The sequence below is a fragment of the Sus scrofa genome, chromosome 15, assembly GCF_000003025.6.
Source record: "Sus scrofa isolate TJ Tabasco breed Duroc chromosome 15, Sscrofa11.1, whole genome shotgun sequence".
Classification (NCBI taxonomy): Eukaryota; Metazoa; Chordata; class Mammalia; order Artiodactyla; family Suidae; genus Sus; species Sus scrofa.
In genome coordinates this window covers 102,367,045-102,387,922 of record NC_010457.5, presented here as the reverse complement: position 1 = coordinate 102,387,922, position 20,878 = coordinate 102,367,045, and the positions used below count along the sequence as shown (strand labels likewise).

The 20,878-nt window shown below is 38.5% G+C and overlaps 1 protein-coding gene across 3 annotated transcripts in view; it reads right to left on the bottom strand.

Moving 5' to 3' along the window:
- PLCL1 (phospholipase C like 1) overlaps positions 1-20,878 on the bottom strand; it is an 821,890-nt gene that overhangs the window by 36,303 nt on the left and 764,709 nt on the right. The window lies entirely within an intron of this gene.

Below are 20,878 nucleotides of genomic sequence, written 5' to 3'. Positions count from 1 at the left end.
ATGGAATCTCTGCTTTGCCCTGGGACCCAGTGCACATGAAAGCCTGTGCAAGCCTTTTAAGAGTAGAGTCTCCATTTCCCCCAGTCCCATGGAGCTTCTGCACACAAGCCCCACTGGTCCTCAATGCCAGACGTTCTGGGGGCTTCTTCTTCTAATGCCAGATCCCCAGGCATGGGAACCTAACGTGGGGCTCAGAACTCTCACTCCTGTAGGTAAGTCTCTGTGATACAGTTACTTTCCAGTCTGTGGGCTGACCAGCCAATGAGTATAGGGTTGCTTACATCGCATAATGGCCCCTCCTACTATCTTGATGTGACCTCCTCTTTGTTTTCTAGAGTAGGATATCTTTTCAGATAGTTTGCAGTCTATTTGGTTGGAGGTTGTTCAGCAGTTGGTTGCAATTTTGTTGCTTTTATGAGAGAAGCTGGGCTCCAGTCCTTCTACTCTGCCATCTTAATCCCATCTCTACATTGCCACGTTTTTAACCTCTCTTATAATCAAGTTAAATTCCCTAGAGTTTTACCTCAAACCTTTAAAAATGCATCCTGGTAAGTATTGACTAATTAAATGTGTGAACAGTTCTCTACTCTTTTCTAAGGTGGATGAGTTGGCCCTTAAAATGATTTCAGATCCCAACCCTAGGATCTGGGCAAAGTTTTCTAAAATATTGACAACTGTGGAGTGATCTTAGAGGCAGTGTTTTACTATTTTATTTGTTTATTTTGGTCTTTTTAAGGCTGTACCTGCAGCATATGGAAGTTCCCAGGTGAAGGGTTGAATCAGAACTACAGCTGCCAGCCTACACCACAGCCACAGCAACACAGGATCTGAGCCATGTCTGCAACCTACACCACAGCTCACAGCAACACCAGATCCTTAACCCACTAAGTGAGGCAAGGGATTGAACCCGCATCCTCATGGATCCTAGTTGGCTTTGTTAACACTGAGCTACCATGGGAACTCCGTTAGTACAATATTTTTAAATTTGTTAATAAAATTTGAAGTTTAGATCCCATGAATTGTAATCATAGTATTTAATTAGGTTTTAGATTCTTTTTGAGGAGATAAGAGAATATAGAAAAAAGCTGACCAAAGTAAAGGAAAAGGGGTGATGCAAACTTAGGAAGTGGATAACAGTGCCTGGAACATCATAGATGTTTATAATTTGTAAAAAAAAAAAAATTAATGAATGCTTTAAGAAAATTTGTAAACTGACATTTTGCTTTTTTGTGGTTTTTATTTTTTCCATTTTAGTTGATTTATAGTGTTCTGTCAATGTCTACTGTACAGAAAAGTGATCCAGTCATACATATAAATGAATATTCTTTTTCTCACATTATCAACTCCATCATGTTTCATCACAAGTGACTAGATATAATTCCCTGTGCTATACAGCATGATCTCATTGCTTATCCACTCCAAATGCAATAGTCTGAATCTATTAAACCAAAACTCCCAGTCCATCCCACTCCCTGCCCCTCCTCCTTGGCAACCACAAGTCTGTTCTCCATGTCCATGAATTTGTTTTCATTCTGCAGATAGGTTCATTTTTTGTCATATATTAGATTCCAGATATAAGTGATATCATACGGTATTTGTCTTTCTCTTTCTGACTTAGTTTGCTTAGTATGAGAGTCCCTAGTTCCATCCATGTTGCTGCAAATGGCATTATTTGTTCTTTTTTAGGGCTGAGCAGTATTCCATTATGTATATATACCACATCTTCTTAATCCATTCATCTGTCGATGGACATTTAGGTTGTTTCCATGTCTTGGCTATTGTACATAGTGCTGAGATGCACATATGGGTGCATGTGTCTTTTTCAAGGAAAATTTTGTCTGGATATATGCCTAAGAGTGGGATTGCTGGGTCATATGGTAGTTCTATGTATAGTTTTCTAAGGTACCTCCATACTGTTCTCCATAGTGGTTGTACCAATTTACATTCTAACCAACAGTGCAGGAGGGTTCCCTTTGCTCCACACCCTCTCCAGCATTTGTTATTTTTTGACTTGTTAATGATGGCCATTCTGACTGGTGTGAGGTGGTAGCTCATTGTAGTTTTGATTTGCATTTCTTTAATAATTGGTGATGTTGAGCATATTTTCATGTTCCTGTCAGCCATCACGTCTTCTGCCCTGAATAGACATTGGGTGGTTGTTTTTTTTTGCTGTAGAGTTGTATAAGCTGTTTGTATATTTTTTAGATTAAGCCCTCATTTTAGAGATTAAGCCCTAATAGTTTCAAATGATGTCAGTTGCATGATTTGAAACTATTTTCTTCCATTCCACAGGCTGTCTTTTTTTTTTTTATTTTATGTTTTCCTTTGCTGTGCAAAAGCTTGTAAGTTTGATTAGGTCCCATTGGTTTATTTTTGTTTTTAATTTCTGTTGCCTTTTAAGACTGACCTAAGAAAACATCTGTATGGCTGATGTCAGAGCATGTTCTGCCTATGTTCTCATCTAGGAGTTTTATGGTGCCTTGTCGTACATTTAAGTCTTTAAGCCATTTTGAGTTTATTTTTGTGCATGGTGTGAAGGTGTGTTCTAGTTTCATTGATTTACATGTAGCAATGCAGTTTTCCCAGCACCACTTACTGAAAAGACTGCCTTTTTCCCACTTTATATTCTTGCCTCCTTTGTTGAAGATTAATTGACCATGGGTGTCTGGGTTTATTTCTGGTTTCTCTATTCTGTTCCATTGGTCTGTATGTCTGTTTTGCTACTAGTATCACACTGTCTCAATTACTATAGCTTTGTAATATTGTCTGAAGTCTGGAAGAGTTATGCCTCCTGCTTAGTTTTCATTCCTCAGGATTGCTTTGGCAATTTTGGGTCTTTTATGGTTCCATATAAATTTTTGGATTGTTTGTTGTAGTTCTGTGAAAAATGAACACTGACAATTTTCTTAAATGATGATTATGTGCCTAGCATGGTTCTTGGTTCATAGTAAACCCTCAGTAATTATTTACTGAATCAAAGAATGAAGGAATAGGAATTCTCCTTGCGGCTCAGTGGGTTAAAACCTAACATGGGGTCCATGAGGATGCAGGTTTAATCTCTGGCTTCATTCTGTGGGTTATGGATCCAGTGTTGCCACTAGCTGCAGTATAGGTCACAGATGTGGTTTGGTTCTGGCATTCCTGGGGCTGTGGTGTATGCCAGCAGCTGTAGCTCAAATTCTACCCCTAGCGTATGAACTTCCATATGCCACAGATATGCCCCTAAACAGAAAAAAAAAAAAAAGAAAGAAAGAAGGAAGTAAGGAAGAAACGGATTTGAAATTAAAAACTAAGTGGCATTAATAACACCAAACATTTTTAAATTAAAAGTTAAGTAGACATTAAAACTACTGTTTTTCTGCTCTAAATTTAATTCCAAATAAGAGTTTTTGTATTTCACTGAGAAATATGCAGAATGGTAATGCAGAAGTATTTCTTTAACATTAAAAATAATCCCTTCACACTTTACAAGAGAGTTAAAGACCAGAGTTTAAGGATAAAAGCAGTGAATTACTTCAATAAGATTCACATTAAAATAAGTGCTCTGAGATACAGAAAAATAAAACAGAATAGTTATCCTCAAGGAGGTTGAAATCTAGAAGCAGAATTTAGTAAGTGACATAAATGACCGTCACAAAAAGCATACTTACAACTTCCCCCCAAAGCAGTTTTAACAGTGTGTATGTAGACTGATCTCAACAGAGTTCTGAGCCAGGAAAAACCAAATGGTAGGAAGTTCATGGGACGATTTCAAATCTCTGTAACACTGGAATGTTAATACATACTATACACTAATTTTTATAGACATATAAACATATAAAGATGAATAAATGTGAATCAAAGCAATCTGACCTCTTACCATTATAGTTACTACTTATATAAAACATTAGCATACATATGTAGCCTTTTAAAAGGAATTCCAGGTGCTCATTGAATACGGTTTGGAAAAGCTGTGTGTTTGTCAACAGATAACTGTGGGCATTGACCTAGAAAAGGAATGAAACTCAGAATGCATTCCGAATGGTTCAAGTGGTGTTTCTGATTATAAAATGACTTTTCTGCTGATAGACATTTCCTTCTGTGCTTGTCAAATGGTAGGTTCATGGCTTAGTCAGGGACAAAGTTATTAAGGACATAAAACGCCATCTGGATGCTAATAAACATAAAACATAACCTTCAGATACACTGCTGCAGTGGCCAGACTGTCAGGCCCAGATTACCCTTTGTTTGTGTTTTTTTTTTTTTTTTTTTGCTTTTGTTTTTTATTTTTTTCCTTTTTAGGGCCGCACCGTGGCACATGGAGATTCCCAGGCCAGAGATGGAATCAGAGCTACAGCTTCCGGCCTACACCACAGTCACAGCAATACAGGATCTGAGACACACCTGCGACCCACACCACAGCTCATAGCAACACCGGATCCTTAACCCACTGAGCGAGGTCAGGGATCAAACCCCGCAACCTCATGGTTACTATCAGATTTGTTTTCGATGTACCACAAGTGGAACTCCTATTTGTGTTTAAATCAGAGCCATGTTCAGAGCCTTTGCGGAGGCTGGCTTTAGAGGTTTCCCCTTGACTCAAATGCAAATATTCCATGAGGTGAACAAATTTCCTTTGTGCATCACAGCAAGTGTAGCTACAGTGCCTCTATGATTTATGTGTCATTTCAAAACTCTTCTTCCACGGTTTTCTTCGGAAATTTCCTAAAAGAGTAACTGCATTGACTTACAAAGTAAAAACTCCAAAATTCTACAGGGAACTTCATCTCACAGTATATAAACTTCCTTGTAGTGAAGTCTAAGAAAAAGGATTTTAACCAGAAAACCTGACCGCTAGTAAGTCCCTTAGAAAAAAACATCATCTTCAAACCAAAAAGACCATGTAAATACTAAGCTTCCATGCCTCAGCTGGTTGAAATCAAAATGTCAATATTTTTCCATATAAACTTGCAGTAATACAATCACCTGGTTTCTCTCAGGTGTGAGACAAAATGACTGAAATTGCCAACCACCTCTTTAAATTGTTGTGATTAAGGAATTTATGTTGATAAGTAATCGTACATTAAGGAGTTCCTGATATGGCTCAGTAGGTTAGGAACCCGACTAGTATCCATGAGGATGCGGGTTTGATCCCAGGCCTTGCTCAATGGGTTAAGGATCCAGCCACTGCCCCCAGCTGTGGCAAAAGTCACAGATGTGACTTGGATCCTGTGTTGCTGTGGCTATGGCCGGCAGCTGCAGCTGGATTTGACCCCTAGCCCAGGAACTTCATATGCCACAAGTATGGTCCTAAAAACAAACACATAAACAAAAAAAGTACATTGGATTATTAGGCAGTGGGGAACAGATTCTTGAATATTCTATAGAAAGACCTTCTCACAAAAGGAGGCAGATTATAGTCTGTTGCTTAGGCAGTACCTGATTGAGCCTTTGTTATTAGGAGCTACATGATAATTATGGCAGACACTGTGATGTCCCACCCAGGTTTGTTCCCCTCCAGCAATAAAGGACTTATTTTCCCAGCTGCTGGGAGTGTCCTTCCTAGACCATCAGCCATCAGCCAACTTCAGGAATTGCCTCAGCTGGTTGCATCCTCCAGATTGTGCCTCTTCCTGCAACATCACACACCCAGTGACTGATCAATATGGGGTGGGACGGGTGGGTGGTTATAAAAGCCCAGCCCTTTTGCCTTAACTTGGGTTAACTCTGAGGCACCATTTCATCTTCAGCATTTCCCTGAAAGTTGTTCTAGGTTTCCATGGAAACTGCATCCCTCTGCCTAATCCTACTTCCTTCCCTTCCACAGGGGTTGATCCCATGAGCATTCCCATAAAAACCCCTCAAGCACTCTTCTCTTCCTCAAGGCCTACTTCCTAGAGACTGGCCTACAATAATAATCTTCCTAGAGGACAAAAAGATGGCACTGTATCTGCTGGGATACCCTTTCCAAACTCCCTTGGCACCTGCCAAGTGAGAGATACATGTGCACTTGTTCTGCAGACGTGCCCCAGATGCTAGTCAGCACCGGAAGAGTTAAACAGATTTACTGACTAACAAGTAGGATTATTTTTAAAAGAAAAATCATAAAACACTATGAGCCATGCTATGCAAATTGCCCCGAAAGCGATGGCAGTAAAGGCTGACTACTCAGCAACATCAATCCATACCCACAGGCCTCTGCAATTAGTCTACCATGGTGAAATTGCAGCGACAGACACATGTTTCAATCTTCATGTCTGTGTAGCCTCAACATTGGAAAATTTCCTCTCTTCCTAAGTAAGAGGCATTTCATTAGATCAGAATGACAGCTATATAGTAAGAGTTTTAAAGCAAAAATGCAGATTACAAGTGGGAATGCTATGCAAAATGGTGATTAAATTAATTATGAGGTCTTTTTAAAATTTTCAAAGCCACATTATGTTAATATTCCCCAATAGATTAGGAATCTGAATGTTTTCCCTTCAAACACTAACAGTGTTAGGTGGGGTTATGTTGGCATCTAATGCTATTTGGTTATTAATATATTTTTTTTTACTTATTTTAGTAATCCTGTCTGAAGTTGATTGTGCTCATGAAGACACAGATTTATGCTAATGAGAGACAGAGGTCCCCAGAAATGTATTTTGCCTGCCAACAGCAACCCCGACCCTCTTCTCAAAGCATTTACCTTTTGGCACTGATCACAGGAACCTAGATGCCCCACTTTGAATATCAGATTCTCCCTTGCATACCTCTTCAGAGCTGGGTGGCCTCACTGCATTTACCAAAGTGGCTCAAGTAGGCGCAATGCTTGATAGATATTTTGCAATTAAAATGCTTTCCTATTTTCATGACAATTTTATGTGTGGCTCTGAAGCAGAGTAGTTGAATGCAAAATGCAGAGACATTGTCTATGTCTTCCTTTACTACAGAACCTCTCTCTCATCCCTGACAAAACTCTTTTCTCTGGGTTTTGGGATGTTGAGCTCTTGTAGCTCACATTTTGCCAAGTACCTCATATTTCCAGCTTCCTTTCCAGCTCTTTTCTTCCTCTGTTCTCTCACTACACAAGCCAGGCTCTCTGCCAGGAGCCACAGATTCAAAGATTAATAGCCTTTAATCCCTAGTCTCAACAAGAAAAAAGTCTTTTCTCTACAAAGGGAGACTCTTACATTTCTGGTCTCTTATATTTGCCTTGTACTCATTTAACAAGATATTTGTTGAGGATCTACAATATGCTACACTCTATTCTAAGAGCAAAAGCAACATAGGAAAAAAAGAAAAATCCTTCCCTCATGGAGCTTATATTTTTGGGGGGAACGGAATGGAGAAAGATGATATGCTAAACAGATAAGTTAAATACAAGATATATTATATGGTGGCAGAAGAGCAGAGCAGCTGAGAACAGACTCTGAAGCCAGACTTCCTGTATTCAAACACAACTCGACTGCTTACTATTGTTTCAAGTTAAGTACAGTTTCTCTATGCCTCGGTTCTCCCAACTGCACAATGGAAAGAACGTTAGTGTTTCCTTGCTAGTGTTATCAGAGGATTAAATGAATCAATATTTTAAAAAGTTAGAACAGTGACTGGTGCAATGAATTGCATGTAGTGTTTATTAAATTTAAAAAAACTAAAAATAAGTGCTATGAAGAAACAAAGCCAGGGTAGGGCATGGGCGGAGGAGGCTGAGACACAAGGTAGGGTTGTCAGGGAAGACCTTGAAGAGAAGGTGACCCTGGAATAGAACCGTAAAAGAATCGGGGCACAAGCCTTGCAGATCCCTTCAGGAAGAGGGGTCCAGAATGAAGGAACAGGTGATGCACAGGCTGTGAAACAGGAATTTGTGGGTGTGAGTGGCCAGGGCAGAAGCCCAATGTGGTTGGAAAAGTGAGAGAAGCCCAGAGTGGTAGAAGGTGTGTCACCTCCTAGGTGCCTCTATTACTACCTGACCTCTTGTTTCTAAACCAATTTCAAATCCTAAGCACATTTTTCTCTTAATTTCCAAAACACACTTAAGTCATAATCATTTTATTTCCCAGGGACCGCTACTATCAGGTACATTGTCTGCCTGTTCTAAAGATTTTCCATCGTTCTTTCTTTGAACACTGTAATACTACTGTACATTTCCAGGCTTCTGGACCCTCTCTCATCCCTTACTATTCTTCCAGGGTTATGAGCAGTAGGTCTGTGGTCAACATTGCTGAGAATCTGGGGATGTAATTTGTCTCAACTGTATGGCTTGAATTTGTTCAAAGTGGAGCTTAAGTGGGGAAGCATCCCCTCCAACCAGATGCATGCCTCTCTTGGGTCCTCTCTTTCAACTGCGTCTGTAGCGCCTTTTCCAGAGCTTTCTCTCAGCATTAACTCAAGCAGTTAGGATATCCTTTTTGTCTTCCTCTTTTTCAGAAAAAAATCTCAGTTAAGGGGATCTGAGGATCCTCCTGGCATCACTATCACAGTTGTGTTTATTTAACTTTTTCATATTGTTTTTGATTTTATGTTTTTCTTTTTAATCTTCATAACAATTCTTTAAAATGTGAAGCTATCAGACATTCCCTGGGTGGCCTTTTAATTTTCTTGTTTTATTTATTTTTTTCTTTTCTTTACGCTCAGATACCTTCAACTCAGTTTGCTTTAAAGATCACAGGAGACTGTATTGTCACATTATGTTTATTTAGGTTCTTCCAAACTTCCTGACCCATTTTCCTTTGAGGTGGTATCAGACAGCAAACATCCAACTTAAATTATTAACATGGACTGGATTTGGTGAAATGCAGAACTTCTCAAGGAAAGGGGGCAGCTACCACTCTGTTCTAGCTGATCAACTGACTGTTGCCAAGCCTGGCTACTTTTCAGAGAAGCTGAAAACCAGAAATTCTATATGCAAGTTGCATTAGTTTCCTAGGGCTGCATAGCTGAGTGACTTAAATGAGTAGCATAAACAATAGTTATTTGTTGCCTCTTTATTCTGGAGGCTAAGTCTGAGGGATGGTTGCTTCTGAGAACCATGGGAGAAAATATGCTCCAAACCTCTCCCCTAGCTTCTGGTGTCCAGACAATCGGCATTCCTTGTTTTACGGACAGCATCATCCTATTCTCTGCCTTCGTCTTCACACAGTGATACCCCTGTGTGTGTGTGTCTGTGTCCAAAATTCCCCTTTCTCAATGGCACTGGTCGTATTGGATTGGGAGTCCACTCTCCTCCAGCATGACATCATCTTAACTACTTACATTTACATTTGCAATGACAACTGCATCTATTTCCAAAGATCACATTCTTAGGTAATATAGGTTAGGACTTCAACATATGCATTTGGGGAGAAACTATTCAACTACTAACACAAGTTACTGATTTTAAAGTGTTAGTAATACTTTTCATTAAAACAAAAATTTTAAGACTTTTTTTTTTCTTTTTAGGGCCACATCCATGGCATAGGGAAGTTCCCAGGCTCTGGGTTGAATCAGAGCTGCAGCTGCTGGCCTACACTACAGCCATGACAATGCCAGATCCGAGCTATGTCTGCAACCTACACCATGGCTTACGCTGAACCACAATAGGAACTCCCTTTAAACAGACTTTTTAAAGGCAGTTTTAGGTTCATTGCAAAATTTAGAGAAAAGAACAGAAATTTTTTTTTTCCATATACCCTCTGCCCCCACACATGCAAAGCCTCCCCCGTTATTAACATCCCTCACCAGACTAGCACATTTGTTCAGTTGATGAACCCACTTTGACACACTGTAATCACCTAAAGTCTAGAGTTTAAATTAGGGTTCACTCTTGGTGTTGTACACTCTATAGTTTAGACAAATGTATAACAACATGTATCTATCATTATAGCATCATACAAAGTATTTTCACTGTCTAACTTACTTTTAATCCGTGAAGCAGTCCATGCAAAATGTACTTACATACCCAGTCCATAGGTCACAAGTTTATAACACTGGTTCAGTCTTTAGCCCTGGAATCTCAGCTGTTTCTGCTCTTAGGTGGTATGCAGTGGATTCCTGAAGGTTAAGCCATTTTTTTGACCAAGATCAGGATTACTTACTTTTATAAATGATAGATAACATCACTTGTAAAAGTGAATAATGTGCCACTAAGTTCCTATGGCACCTGTTTCCTAACCTGGTCTTCCAGACAGTTAATATGTATCAATATTATGTACAGAGAAGCCCTCAAGGTTATTCACTACAGTGCAAGCTTTTGTGGGGGCCTCCGAGGACTGAAGTCGTTTAATTGTAATGAACAGTATTTTTGTGCTTAAATTTTTTGAAGAGCGTTAGTAAATGAACCCAGATATTCCCAAACTGTGAATATTTAGTCAAACTTCATTCATACACATCTTATTCTGCATATTGTGTTATAAATAATTAAGATGGAGATAAAATTGTGAAATATTCAGGATGATTTTTGTTTACAAAATATCAATTTTTTAACCTTCCAGTGAATATAAAAATATGATGATATGGTGTGTATTTGTAAGAAAAAAAGGAACAAAATGAAATTTCACTGTGAATTAGGAAAAATGTTGAACTGAACACTTTAGGGTAACAGAGTTAAAAACTGTTATATTTTGAAAATCTATCACTTTACGAATTGAGAGATGAAAAATTTTAAAGTAGCTAATTATAACTATTAAAATTGCATGAGGAGTTTTTGTATTATCTATAAAAATTCAGCTTGCAGATTTTCACAAATGTCTATCTATCTCTAGAGTGAATAAAACTATGAATAGGAAATTCCCCTCACTCACTTTCTTTCTCTTGGAAGTTTATTGTGTATTTTCACAATAGACAGATTATGCTTTGCTCTAGACAAAAATTGAAATTATCTACAAAATACTACCCCCTGCTTTGTTTAGGGTCTTATATTTATAGGAGATGAATTACTTGGTTGTGTAGTTAATCTACCAGTTTTTGCTTTTACAGAATTAATAAATAATAATAATTTGCTCTTTTAGAAAGTCACAGTTATAATAACCATCTCATTAATTATTTCATCAAACTGGGCCTTCTTATATAATTCAGGTTCATATGGGCATGACCTCTTCACAAAGGTAAAACTCATGGTACAGAGAAGAGTTAAGGAAAGCAGGACTTTAGAAAGAGCTCACGTTGAAAGAACTGAAATATTCCTTTTTCAATAATGTAAAGGAGTGGAGAGGCTCTGAGGTAACAGGCATTTTCACACCAGGCACTGTGACTGCAAACACAGGATCTATATTCATAGTCATTTGCTCCTGTCAGCCAAATTGCTTGAACTTGAGCCCTTTTCTACTGCTCTTTAGGCCCTGGATCTAGTAATAGTACCAATTTGGATTCTCAGCTGCAAACAGTAGATATTAATTCTAGCATATTTATGCAGAATAAATAATTCACTGGAAGGATGACAGGAAGCCTTCTGAATTAATAGAAAATTGGATAACCACACTAAGAAAAAGAGAGAACCAGGGAGAACAGGCAGCAAGAATCTAGTCCATCCACACCACAGACACTGTCACTAGATGATGCAACAGGAATTACAGCCACTGAACTACTTACTAGTGATGTCACTGGCATTACAAGTAGAGCTCTCTTTCAAGCTTCAGGTCCCTTAACGTCTCTGTCACTATAGCCACTGGATTGGATAAATTTAGGCCAAATCCACACCCTTGCTCAAAAATTGCAAGAACTGCCTTACTTCAGTTTCTAAAAAGCAATGTGGAGCTTTATCTATCACTGCTTCTGGAATTGCCTCAGAAAGGAAATGTATTTAGGTTCTCGGTTGCTGAAGTTGTACAAATTCCACTAAGCTCCTCCCCTTTAGTTCTCCAATATTTATATATACCTTTCTTAAACTTGAAGCTCCAAAAATATAATACAACTACTTCTTCACAGTCTCCAAAAACACACAAGCCTCCTCTTCAAGGAAAGAAAACCCAAAATTTCATTAGCTAATGCTTTTATCAGCACAGGACTATGGAATGATATCCATTCTTGCTCTGGTTTTGCCACAATCCTGAAAGGATATTCATGTACAGATGTGATGGATTTTAGAGTTATCTGTCACCACAGCCTTGAAATTTCAATAATGAGAGGTAAAAAGAGGAATGAAAAGGGAAAATAGTTAAGATATATAAATGTCACAGCAAAGAGGTAAAGCAGGTTAAAGTTATGGTACGTCTTTCAATAGCTGGCCACAACAGTATCTATAGTATTTATAAGTTTCCCCCTTTCCATTTGACCTTCAACCTACACCTCAGCCAGTTGGGGTTCTTTATTCAGTGACATAACCTAAACCTTTATTTCTGAGGCATCTGTATCTTGATGTTCCTATTCATATGGCATTCCACTGAATTCAACCACTGGACCTACTTGTACAAAGAAGTATTGTATGAGAGTACATGTTTTGTTATTGTTAGTGGTTTTTTGTTTGTTTGCTTGCTTTTAGCATCTCTTTCCTTCCTATTTTTCCTGACTTGAAGATTTCAAAAAGGCTAAGTAGAAGTAGTCACTTCTAAATCAATGAAACCATTTTTATATCTCTTAATGGAAGCATTACTCCTTTAGATGATAAAACCTCTAAAAAGCAGAATCCAGAATTATAGAGCAGAGATGCAAACATTTTTCCAATGGGTAATTAGTTTTAATTATGAAAGGTGCCACCCCACTGCCATTCCTTTGGAGTTTGTGAAGAAAAAGCAACATATACTGGTTCAGATTATACATTAGTTCAGAGGATGCATAGAAACTTACAGGAAAGCAGTCCAACTTGGCAGAGTGATTGTCATCTGAGATCTTAACAGTGTCTTAAATGGCTATCTTGTTCTGTAAATGAAGCCAGGTGGAATTCTGTGGAGCCTTCCCAGGGACAGACATCCCCACTCTCCACACTGTGTCTGCACCTCTTATTTATAGAAAAACTTTAGCTTCCTAGGCCTTCCCTGAGTTCTAAAGAGTAAATTTAATCAGAGAAGCAAGGAATTGCAAAAACAAAGGAAAACAATTAAGCAAGACAAAGTAAGAATAGTTTAGCCATAAAATAAAGACCTTTAATTCATCCTCAAGGATAAATAATTGAGCCATGTCCTTGAGTATTTTTGCAGATACTGAAACCTCCACTGGGAGGAAGAGTTAACTGCAGGCTGACCATCAGCAGGTAGACCCAAGACAAGCTGGAATCAAAAGGTTAATGATTCAGATTCCTGAAACATCACCCTGTTACCTCACCATCAACCAATCAGGGAGCTGATCATATACCTTGTGACTCTCTCCTTCACACTGTCTTTAAAACCCTTCCCTGAAAGCCATCTGGGAGCTCAGGTCTTTTGACCATGAGCCACCCGTTCTTGCTTGGCCTTACAAGAAATGCTACACTTTACTTCCCTACAACCTAGTGTCAGTAGATTGGCTTCGCTTCACATCCTGTGAGCAGACCCATGGTCACCTGTTTAGGAAGGTAGGATATGTAAATTCAATAGAACCCAATAGAAATTAATCAGCTGCCTTACTTTTTTATTGAAAAGCAAGTTTCTTGGTTAGAAGAATCTAGGTGTGAAATATCTTAGTTGTATTTAAAACATTCAGTAATCCATGAAAGATGGGTTAATACACACATGGCAGGCAAGAAAAGCAAAACTGACTCTGTGTCTATTCCTGTAAGAAAATAATAGCTCAGTTTTCCAGGTAATTGTTTTATCCTTAGACAAGTCAGTCAATTGCTATTACTATTTCTACAGATAAATCAGGAACTCAGCAAAGAAGACTTAGTGTGATGCCAAGCAGTGCAGCTCTGTAAAGATGCCCTGCTTGCTCAGACCAGGAATGCTCTGCAAAGAGCTGATGTTGAAGGCTGGGGTGTGAAAGTAGAGCAGCCCTGTTTTGCCTATAGATTATTTGCTGGCCTTCTAGTGATTTGAGGTATAGCAAAATTAGTCATGTTCCCTTTATAAAAAAATTCAGATTATTTAATACATTTATTACCTTCCAGTATTCTAAGGAGATATGCTATTTGACATCATAGAAAGAAATGGTGGTCTTTTAGCTTAAAAAAGTGTTCTGTCTAGAAGCCACCAATTTTAAAATTAAAATAATTAAGGGAGTGAAAAAGAAGAATACCGCTGCTACCAAAAATGAAAGCTAGTAGACAAATGAGTGCCAGAATCAGGCATTTCAACCAAAGTAATGGATCAAGGAGGAGAAATGATCCCTCTTCACTTTTATAACATGTTCAGCTTTGCTCCATTAACAGCTTAGCTTATCCAGAAAAAGGGCAGAGGAACTCTCACCCACAAGAAACACTATCACCAGTTCGGTCTGACTCCATACAGAGAACTATGCTCTTATTGAAATTCTTTTAAATCCTGCTGATATATTCCCATCAAGTATGAAAATTGCAGTCCAATATGTTCTCCTTACAATTCTCTCCTATTTTTTTCTACATCCTTCAAGAGACAAGATCTAGGAAACAATGTGATGGAAAGCAAGGGTGGGTACCAAATAGCAGCAGGCTGTCTGATGAGAGTTGTAGTCACAAGTAAGTTTTTGTAATCAGGGGAAGGAGTCTCAGCTATCACACATTTTCAGAATTGTGATTTTTAATGTACTCTACTAGGTCAAGGTCTCAGAGAACCAGGGCGGGAGAGTAGGAAAGGATCCCACTTATCAGGATCATGAAAGAATTCCAAAAAGAAACATACATCTGGGAGTTCCCGTCATGGCACAGTGGTTAACGAATCCGACTAGGAACCATGAGGTTGCGGGTTCGGTCCCTGCCCTTGCTCAGTGGGTTAACGATCCGGCATTGCCGTGAGCTGTGGTGTAGGTTGCAGACGCGGCTCAGATCCCGCGTTGCTGTGGCTCTGGCGTAGGCCGGTGGCTACAGCTCCAATTCAACCCCTAGCCTGGGAACCTCCATGTGCCGCAGGAGCAGCCCAAGAAATAGCAACAACAACAAGACAAAAAGACAAAAGACAAAAAAAAAAAAAAAAAAAAAAAAAAAAAGAAAAAGAAAATAAAATTCTGAAGACTTAGAGCATGAGCAGATGTTTTGAAATTAGGAAAATAGTTTAGTCAGGTTAATTCATTCAACAAATATTTATTTTGTGCCTAGTATACCCAGGCATTGTTGGTCTCTGGAAGATTTGATTTAAAAAATATATAAATAATTCCAGCCCCCATAAAGGTTCAGTCTAGGTGGAGACATAGCCAAATAGACAGGCATTTATAATCTCATGTAGTAAATTTTGTAAAAGAGGAATTATAGACTGCTACAGAAAGACACAGAAAGAGCCCTTAATCCAAACTTGGGAGGTTCGAAGACTTGGTCAGAGATGAGGTCTTAGATAAAGTAGGGGTTAATTTGGCAAATGGCAAAAGAGGATAGATGCATAAGATGATAATGATTGGAAAACAAGGCATGCCAGTAGTTCGGGCTGGCTGGAGCATAGGTCATGTGGAGTGCAATGCGAGTAGACAGGGACAGGCTGGTGAGGGGACTGGGCATGTCAAGAGCAGAGGAGTCAGTCGAGAAGCCTGACTGGTGAGACATTAAAGAACAAAAACTTTGGGCTCAATATAAATACTTGTCTAAATAAATACTTGTCTAGGAGAGTAACCTGATCATTGAAACCATTGTTCTGCCACAGCATGGAGAATTATTTAGCAGTAGATAAAATGGAAACAGAGTCCAAGAAAGAGGAAATTGTCATCATAAGGAAAGATAATGGCCTCAAATAATATCTAGAGGATACTGACATGGAAAGAAATATCTGGAATTGACAATGAGCAAGTGTAAACAAAAATATTTGGCAATTATCTATCTGATGTGCATAATGAGAAAGGCAAATGAGTCAAGGATAACTTGGGCTTGTCTGGCTTGGGTAACTTCGTGGTGGAGATGCCATCTACTCTGACAGGGAGCAAATATAGATCAGATGAGTGGTGAGGGGGTGCTGAGTGAAATTTATGACATATTGAATTGGAATGTTCTGTGAAATATTTGAGTGGAAATGTCTAGAAGGTATTTGGAGATAGGAATCTGAAGTTTGGAGAGCTGGCCAGACAGGAGCTCTAAGTTCCAGTCGTCAGCACCCAGACCATAAGTGCGGACACTGGGCTGCCTCAGATCAGGCAGGGAGAGTATGTAGAGTGAGAATGGATGAAAGGAGCATCTTCATCTAGTAGGATGGAGATCTCCTTGGATGTATAGATGGGAAGAAGTAGAGATGAGGGCAGATATAAGTCAGGTTGTTGAATGCAAGTCTGAAATTTGATTGGATGGTTTGAATTATCTGTGGGAACTGGGAGGCCAGGTCATCACTGGGAATGTACTTCAGGGGGAACATGAGAGAGAGGAATGACAAGAAAACAGAAGAAATGTTAGAGAGTTGGGTTTGGAGTCCAGAAATTTATAGCCATTTCAGACTCTAGAGCAGAGGAAGCCCTCTGTCCTCCCAGTCAGAACACACAGTAGCCCTGTGTGTAGACTCAGAACACAAAGAGAGGACTGAGTGAGGAAAAGGGATGATGGAAATCAGGACTCACTCAAGCCAATTTATAAATTAAAGAACAAATGGAAACAAGAATATGTATTTTAACAGACAAAAAGTGTCCTGCCCTCTCCATTCTTTTTCAAAAGACAGCATGCTTGGATTGCAAGACAGATCAAGATAGTATTGTGTTGTTATTATTGCTGTTGTTTAAAAAAAAAAAAAAAAATTTAAAAGGATACAAGCATCTGGGAAGAAGACAAAAAGCAAAGCAGAGCAAAGCAAAACAAAACAAAAATGTTGGAGTTCCCGTCGTGGCTCAGTGGTTAACGAATCCGACTAGGAACCATGAGGTTGCAGGTTCGATCCCTGCCCTTGCTCAGTGGGTTAACGATCCGGCGTTGCCGTGAGCTGTGGTGTAGGTTGCAGACACGGCTCGGATCCCGCGTTGCTGTGGCTCTGGCATATGCCGGCGGCTACAGCTCCGATTCGACCCCTAGCCTGGAAACCTCCATATGCCGTGGGAGTGGCCCAAGAAATGGCAAAAAGACAAAAAAAAAAAAAAGTTTCTCTACGACATAAATAAAATCAGGTTGTTTTTGGACCCCTCTGTAATACTAAATGAGGAAAACAGAGGGTTTTTTTGGGGGGGAGTGACCAAAGGGAATTATTTTATACCTTTGTATTTATTATTAAAAAAACTTTATTACTCACAATATCAACTGAAGATATAAAAACCTTGAATAAACCATCCTCAGGGACTCTGTCCATCTTGCAATTCAACAAGGACCATCTTACTTGTCTGTTCACTGCTCATCTGCTCATGAATCTGGAGCAGTGATTCAATTTCTCATGTTGTTTTATGGGGGGGGAAGCATCCTTTCTTTTTTTTTTTTTAGGCTTTTTGTTTTGCAGGTTTTTTAGCTGCACCTGCAGCATGTCAAATTTCCTGGACTAGGGATGGAACACGTGCCACAAGGAGCAACAACATCGGATCCTTAACCTGCTGATCCATGCGGGAACTCCAGCTCCATCTTTTCTCAATAATCATCTTCTGGGTTCTGTAAGTGGGCAAAGTCCTGGAAGACTTGTTCCAGCATTAACTGACTGTAGAAATAGTCTTCTAAATTGAATTGTTCTTTAGCTTCCTCCAAAATATCTATACCTTTCCCCAGCCATTGTTCATGCTGGGGATGTTGCAGTTAAGGATCCTCTGATTTTCTGCTGTAATATAATGCCAATACATTACGCAGAAGTCTCAACAATTGTTTTTTTGTATAGGTAAAATTTTTTTGTATAGTCTTCAAGGAGAGCCACTGGGGACAATATCCTCAGAATTCTTTATCCAAATTCTTGTGAATCAATATCCTCTAAATTCTTTGTGAATTTTAGTCTTTTTTTTTTTTTTTTTTTTTTTTTTTTTGGAACACACCCGTGGCATATGGAAGTCCCAGGCTAGGGGGTCAAATCAGAGCTATAGCTGCCAGCCTACACCACAGCAACAGCAACATGGGATCCAAGCCATGTTGGCAACCTATATATACCACAGCTCACGGCAATTGCTACATCCTTAACCCACTGGGCAAGGCCAGGGATCAAACTCAAGTCCTCATTGATTCTAGTCCAGTTCATTCCCACTGAGTCACCATAGGAATTCCCATGAATTTTATTCTTGAAGGTAATTTTGGCTGTGTGTAAAAACTTTGGCTTGCATTTTTCTTAGCATAAAATGTTTTGTCACAAAGTCTGAGATCAATCTAACTTTCTTTCCCTTGTCTTTTTATCTAGATATCCAAAAGTCCTTCACCATTTGTTTTTAAAGTATAATAGTTATACTGGAATATTTTGTGGTGTTGACAATATTAGGTCAGTTTTTCAGGCTGTCCTTTCAATAAGTAGGTTTGGCTTATCTCGGGAAAATTTCTTTTTTTTTTTATTTTTATTTTTTTGTCTTTTTGCTATTTCTTGGGCCGCTCCCGCAGCATATGGAGGTTCCCAGGCTAGGGGTCGAATCGGAACTGTAGCCACCAGCCTACGCAAGAGCCACTGCAACGCGGGATCCGAGCCGTGTCTGCAACCTACACCACAGCTCAGGGCAACCCCAGATCGTTAACCCACTGAGCAAGGCCAGGGACCGAGCCGGCAACCTCATGGTTCCTAGTCGGAGTCGTTAACCACTGCACCACGACGGGAACTCCTCCGGGAAATTTTCTTGAATGTTAGTCTTTAGTATTTGTTCTATTCTATGATTTTTCTTTTCTTCTTTGTGGACTATGTTCATAGATGCATTGGATTGTCCTTGCCTTCTTGAATGTTGGTCTCCTTTTTTGTTTGTTTGATGGTTTTTCTCCTTTCCAGTCTCCATTTCTCTTGTACTTTCTATGCTGTCTATTCATACTTGATAGGTAAGTATTTCTAAAATGTTTACTTAAAAAATCATCTCCAATACCATTGACTATCTTTGTATTTAATCTGTATTAAAAGCTTGTATTTAATCTTTAAAGGCAAAATAAAGGTAAATCTTTGACCATATGAAGGCTTAAGTAATTTAATACCCATGTTCTTTTGTTGGAAAGAAATTTTTGAGGATCTATTCAATAAAGAAAATAAAAATTTTGAGAATACTGTATTCCTAGAAGAAGAAGTAGGATGGAGGAAATTACAACTGGGAAGCAATCACTTAAATAATCCAGTATACAGATATAAAAGGAAAAAAAAAAAACTATTGTAAAAGTAATAATAAACACAAGGAACAGCAAAGGGACAAACATGAAGATATTAAAAAAGGACTTCAAAATCATAAAGTGTAAGGAAGGAAAGTAAGAAAATCTAGACTTCATCTTAGAATGTGTTTGAGCCTGTATGACTATCAGGTAAAGCAAACATATACCAAGGGGTTAACATACTTGAAAAAACAGGGGAACTACAAATCAAAACCAAACATTACATTCACAAAAACTAAAAAAGAGAGGACAGCAACAAGCATAAAATAAAAGGAAATCACCCAACAACAAAAAAGAAACAAAGGAGAAATATAGAATCAACTGGAAAACAAGGTATAAAATGGCAATAAGAACATATTTATCAATAATTACCTTAAATATCAATAGACTGAATGCTCCAATCTGCCACATAGAGTGGCAGATTGGATAAAAAAGCAAGAGCCTGTAATATGCTGTCTACAAGAGACTCAACTTAGGACAAAGGACATATATAGATTGAAAGGGGATGGGAAAAGATATTTCATGCCAATGAACAAGAAAGGAAAGCAGGAGTTGCAATACTCATATCAGACAAAATAGACTTTAATATGAAGGCCATAAAGACAAAGAAGGACACTATGTAATGATAAACGGATCCATTCAAGAAGATGATTATCACAATCATCAATATATATGCTCCTAATATAGGAGCACCCAAATACATACAACGAATACTAACAGACATAAAAGGAAAAATAGATGGAAACACAATAATAGTAGGAGACATTAACACCCCACTTACATCAATGGACAGATCCTCTAGACAGAAAATCAGTAAGGCAACAGAGGTCCTAAATGACACATGGAAAAGCTAGACTTAATTGACATTTTCAGGACATTACAGCCAAAAAAAAAAAAAAAATCAGAATATACATTCTTTTCAAGTGCACATGGAACATTCTTAAGATTGACCACATACTGGGGCACAAAAATAACCTCAACAAATTTAAGAATATAGAAATTATTTCAAGTATCTTCTCTGACCACAATGGCATGAAACTAGAAATCAACCAACGGAAAAGAAATGAGAAAAAAACTGACTACATGGAGAGTAAACAACATGCTACTAAAAAACCATTGGGTCATTGAGGAAATCAAAAGAGAAATTAAAAAATACCTTGAGACAAATGACAATGAAAACACAACCATTCAAAATCTATGGGATGCTGCAAAAGCAGTGCTTAGAAGTACATATAATACAGGCCTTCTTCAAAAAAGTGGAAAAATATCAAATTGGCAACTTACCCCACAACCTAAAAGAATTACAAAAAGAAAAAACAAAACCTAAACTCAGCAGAAGGAAGGAAATCACAACGATCACAGAGAAAATCAATAAGATAGAGATTCAAAAAAAATAGGAAAAAAATCAATAAAACCAAGAGCTGGTTCTTTGAAAGGGTAAACAAAACTGACAAACCTCTGGCAGAATCACCATAAGGAGGAGAGCAAGAACTCAAGTAAACAAAATAAGAAATGAAAAATCTTGATACTGCAGAAATACAAAAAAAAAAAAAATCCATAAGAATACTATGAACAATTACATGCCAAAAAATTTGACGACCTAGAAGAAATGGACCACTTTCTAGAGACTTAGAGCCCACCAATACTGAATCAAGAAGAAATAGATCAACTGAACACACTGATCACTAGAAATGAAATTGA